Below are 6117 nucleotides of genomic sequence, written 5' to 3'. Positions count from 1 at the left end.
TGGCCGTGGAGACTTTTGGTCCTGCACATGCAAATTCTACGGGTCTTGCGACAAATCAAGAATGCATACACTACATACGGGACCCGTACTCCTTTTGTATGCCTGAACCAAGTCAGCAGCACAGCTAGTAGGGGCTTTGCGATGACAGTAAGATGAAGGAGTGATGCACAGTCATTGTATGAGTGACGTGCCTCAGAAGAACTACACAAGTATTCCACACTTGCTATTTGTGTGGCCCCTAAGACAGAAGTACATCTCACTTTCTACCCCTATGTGTGGCGTGCATGCAGCGCACGTGACCCGCACGTGACACGAGGGGCAAGACTCTGGGTATATATACTGGGGAGGAACCAAGGAACCGATCATGTAACATGTAGCATTGTAGAAGGGAAGAAGATGGCTGTCGCCGTACCGCCACAACAACTGAGGGAGTTGGACCCTTATAGGCAGATGATAGAAGCTGAGGAGCAGCACGAAGCAATATTGTTATTCAACCGAAAGAAAGATGCAGAATGCTGCAGACATGCTGGTTTTATACTCACTCCTGGCTTGTGTCACATGCAAGTCATGAGTAATTGTCACGTGCTAATCACATGCCTCACACATCCTTCACAAGTGCAGCCCGTACTCCTAGCACAGGAAACTGGTAAAATGCAAGTCACACACACTCCACACTCACTGAACACTCACTGATCACGTGCGTCAGACATACGCTTTCCATGGGCTAACAGCACAATTTTTCCCACGCCTCGAGGAAGTCAGGTGTGCAACTTGTACTTGACAAATACTTTGCCCGTATTCCTCCCCCAAACTTTCCCCTGGGTTCACCGTGACCCTGCGGCACAACTGCAAGCTACCAAACCCTGCGACCCGTGCGTGTCCAAAACACTTACGGTGGGTTGTGAGTGCAGCATAAAGTATATTTCCTTAAGTATACTTTTGTGTACCAAGTATACTGATATCAATGTACTTACAGTATACTTGTAAGTAAACTCATCTAATACTTCTTGGGACAAAATTGGCCCACTTTTAGTTTATAAAAAGTATACTTTAAGTCTAAGAGAGGTAAACTCTGTGTATACAACTAGTATTTTTTATTTTGTACTGCAAGTATACCACAAGTAAACTTATATACTAATAGTTTATAAGTTCTATACTTGTAGTCCACTCTTTAGTTTACAAAAGCATACTTGTATACCCCCCTGAATGTACACCCCTGGGGTGTACATTCAGTTTCGCACAGATGGGAAACTCTTTAACCCACGAAGACTCCAAGCTAAGACCAAAGTGTTTGAGCCCATCCTACGTGAGTTCCTTTTTGCAGACAATTGTGCACTGGGTGCACACTCTCATGAGGACATGCAGTACATAATGGATCACTTTGCAGCTGCCTGTGGACGATTTGGGCACATAATCAGCCTTGAAAAGACTGAAGCCATGTTCCAGCCTTCACCATCACAGGCTGCCAACGTGCCACCACCTCCTCCCATCGTCATTAACAACACAGAGATCAAGACTGTGGACAAGTTCTGCTACCTGGGTAGCACTGTTACGAGCGGTGGATCTCTGGATGCTGAGGTGATGCAGGGCATTGGAAAGGCAAGTGTGGCCTTCAGCCAACTGACCAAGAGACTTTGGCAAGACCACGGCATCAGCCTCTCCACCAAGATTGCCGTGTACAAAGCCGTGGTGCTGAGCGCACTTCTCTACTGCTGTGAGACCTGGACCACCTACCGCCTGCACATCCAGCTACTGGAGCAGTTTCATCAACAATGTCTGCGGAATATCTGCAGCATCAAGTGGCAGGATAGAGTATCCAACCTGCGGGTCCTGAAGAAGTGCGGCCTCCCCAGCGTTGAGTGCTTGATCGTCAAGTGCCAGCTAAGATGGACAGGACACATTGTCCGTATGGAAGACAACAGAATCCCAAAGATGCTGCTGTACAGACAACTGAAGCAAGGGCATCACAACCAGGGAAGACCCCTTAAAAGATACAGGGACAATCTGAAGGCAAGCCTTAGGAGCTGAAACATTGATGTCAACTCCTGGGAAGCAATTGCCCATGACAGAGCTCTTTGGAGAAACCAGTACATGTTAGGCACTAGGGCCTTTGAAGCCAACAGAGCAGCTGCTATTCATAAGAAGAAAGAGAGGAGGAAACAGCACTCCACCTCTGTCTATTCCTTCCCCTGCAGCATCTGTGACCGTTAATGTGCGTCCAAAATCGGTCTTCATTCCCACATGAGGACCCACCTCGGCAAATGACTTGTCTGCCTACTCATCTGTCGAACCGACAGGAGAATCCATCATCATCATCACTTCATAGTATACTGGAAATATAGTATGAGTTTACTTGTTTTATACTTCTATTCCACGTTTTAGTTTACTAAAGTATACTATGTAGTATACTGGAAATACACTACTGGTTTACTCGTTACACATTTCTAGTCCACTTTTTAGTTTATAAAAGTATACTTGATAGCATATTGGAAATATACTATTAGTTACTGGTTATATACATCTAGTCCACATTTTAGTTTTGAAGTATACTGCAATTACCCTTCTAGGGTTTTTTGAAGAAATTGTAAAAATTCAGATGTATTTTGGTGATTGCGTATAATGATAGCCAGTATGATTCAAGTCTGTCACAATGTTCTCACCTTTGTTTTCAAATTTGTTGGCGAATAAAATAAGAGAAATGTTTATCTGTCTCTTTGTGGGTTAATAACACTATGTACATAAAAGATAAGTTTAAATTCCAACACTGTTTACTCTTAAGCTATTCCACCCCAGAGCTGACCACAAACATATGGTACATGTAGGTTTAAAAGATGGGATTTAAAACATGCTGCCGTATATCACAAAGAAGCCAATATGTAGAAAAAAAGTATTTTATAGGCTACTATCAAAAGGATAAGCACAAGTACACTTTAACATCTCATCTCATCTCATTATCTCTAGCCGCTTTATCCTTCTACGGCACAAATATTTTAATACTTTATTACACTTTTGTTAAGTATATCTTGATCAAAAGTTTAAGTATAAGCTTAATAGACTTTTCTATATATTTTTCAGTATGAGCCAAGTATACTTATGTATAACTTTATTAAGTATATCTCTGATAAGTAAATAAAAAGTTAACTGAAAGCATACTCTCTTATTTTTAGTTTAAAAGAAGTATACTAGAAGCACACTTGAATAAACTTCTTTTTTGTTAGCATTAACACTAATGGTGTACTAGCACTTTAGAAACTAATAGACTAAAACTGATGGTCAATTTATAATTTAGTGCAGACCAGAAGTTTGAACAAGAAGGATATCTAGCATTAGCATTAGCTATCATTTACCAGAATGTCTCATTCCCCTTATTAACTGAAGTGGTATTACTGATCTCGTACCCTGCTTATAAAACGTATCGGTATTTTCTGTATTTTTGGTTGCAGTATTTTGTAGATTATTCTGATACATTAGCACTCTGTGTATTTTGTGTTGTATTTAAAAATATATTCGGTTGTTATTGATAGAAATATGTTTGGCATGCTTGAAACTGGAACAGGCTGTTCTGATTGCTACTTGCTTTGGTTAGTTAAATCCTTGAGATTAATCTTCGCTTGCACAGTCTGCTCTCTGCTTAATGAAGGTTATGTTGACCGGTAATGTATTTCTTCTTTTCATAACACGATCCTGACAGATGATGTAATGGTACATAATGTCTCTCTTCTTTCATACAGTAGTGTCGCCTAAACCAGTGATGTAATGCTTCATCACCCATTTAGATAACTTAGCTTCATCAATCACATCATCATCATCATCATCCAATCATGTAGCTACAACACACTCTTGAATGTGAACATATACTCATGTTTGTCCTACAATATACTGAGAAATATCTCTGCGCAGCTGTGTCCGTGTCAGTGACTGTTTGCTCCCGGATCGATCTGTAAGGCAGAATCTCTTAAGCAGCAGAGGTCTATATTTCCTAGATCATACTTTGTCAATTCAATCTCCTTCAGTACAGACAGATCAAAACCTAAATCATTTGTTTATCCCTGATGTTAGGCACCATTAAACAAACCATATTCATATATTTTCATTTACAGCATTTGTACACACTCGTGCATAGTGGTACAGAGGTGTGCTGATAAAGACAGAGATGACTTTGCTAAAACAAGACTGGATATGATGTTTCGTAATTTGATTTCTTTAAACATGGTTCAGCTCCTGTCTGGGATCATCTATGTTTTGTAATGGACAGACGCTGTTGATTTTCAGATTTTCAGATAGAAGCTGTTTTATTTAATGTTCTACTGGATGTTCTACTTACCCAGTGTGAATCATTAACATAGGGAAGCTGTCACGCATATTCATATGTATAATCTATTTGCAGTTATAATACAATGTCTATACTGTCTGTGATGATGCAGTCATGCTAAAGTAGCGCTATATCAATGTGCACATTAAGTGATACTTGATTGTGAGTTTGTGGATGAGTGTTCGAATAATGGCTTAATGGTGTTTTGAAAAATAATGTCTGCTATCTGTGTGTACAAGCTGCTTCTTTTCCATGTGCCCTTTACGACAGTGTTTTTGTTGAATTTGCCCTTCTGGCATGTTCCAGGACACTTTTAATTAGTCTGCCCATGCTTACCGAGAGGCGCAGAACCTCTGGGAAAGACAAACTATAAAATCCGGTGGCCACAGGGAAAGCGAATGAGAAAAAAAACACAGATAAACATTTCAGCACATTGAATGAAAGCATCTAATTGAACCTACATGTGAGTGACTGACAGTGAAAGTGTGTGCATGTGTGTGTCCAGCCTTAGGTTTAACCATGTGTCCTTCACTTAATTTCACTTAATAACCAGCCTTCAGGAGCCATCAAACTACAACACTTCCACTGCTCAAGATATTGTCCATCACTGAAGTGAGCTGATCAGACTGCTGATCCCAAACGCAGATTTGTCCTGACATGGCACAAGAAGTTCAGCTGCTCTGACATGTGACTTTGGGCTTCAGGTTCTGGACACTGTTTCTGTCAGTTTGACATCTGAATGCTAGGATTGCTTGCTCTCTCTTTCACACACACACACACACACACACACAGGGTGACCCCACCCAGCCAAGCTGTGACACTTGTCCCAGATGATGCCTTAATCAATTAGTCTGTTATTTTCAGCAAGCCTGCAGACTGAAGAAGAGACAGCAAGGGAGGTAATTAGATGGGAGTAAAACTGTCACACATCCAAGTCAGCCTCTGAGTGGGCAAGGGGCAACAACACATGCACATACACACAAATCAAGAATACTAATGACTAAAAGCTGGCATGAACAAAACTAAGTATAGAAACTTTAGGCGCTGATTTTTGTTTTGACTAATGAGAAGATTTTTAATGTTGGCACAAGAAAAGCAGAAACTGAGACGACTAACAATGAGAATACAGAGATACATGAACAAAAGATAAAATGTTTCCTCCAAGGGTAATAAAGTTCAACCTTTGGCATTTTCCAGCACTCTCGCTATACTACTGCACACAAGTCCATTCTGCTCCATCCTCCTTTTACCCCACTGCCATAAACACAGTTTTTAAAGCTAATCAAACTCCTTTCTAACTATTTACCTAATCAAGATCCTGATTAAACACATGCAAATGTGATAACACCCATAACTGCAATATGAGATAACATAAGTCAAGTTTATTTTTATAGCGCTTTTAACAACAGACATTGTCACAAAGCAGCTTTACAGAAAATTAAAGACTTTAAACATGAGCTAATTTTATCCCTAATCTATCCCTGATGAGCAAGCCTGTGGCGACGGTGGCAAGGAAAAACTCCCTCAGACAACATGAGGAAGAAACCTCAAGAGGAACCAGACTCAAAAGAGAACCCATCCTCATCTGGGTGATAGCAGACAACGTGATTACTTGCTTCTATAACAGTGTCCTATATAGTCACAAAGTATAACTGTGTAACAAGGAAATTCATTATAGTTTGAACATGAAGTCTGTTTTGTTGAAGTTATAAACTGTTCATTGATGGAAACTTGAGTACAAAACTGTACAAAACCGCAGTCCTAAAGTTAGCAAGTCAACTGAAGTCCTCAGCCATAAAAGCATT

The sequence above is a fragment of the Neoarius graeffei genome, chromosome 1 (genome assembly GCF_027579695.1).
Source record: "Neoarius graeffei isolate fNeoGra1 chromosome 1, fNeoGra1.pri, whole genome shotgun sequence".
In the NCBI taxonomy this organism is placed as follows: Eukaryota; Metazoa; Chordata; class Actinopteri; order Siluriformes; family Ariidae; genus Neoarius; species Neoarius graeffei.
This window is presented reverse-complemented; position numbering follows the sequence as displayed.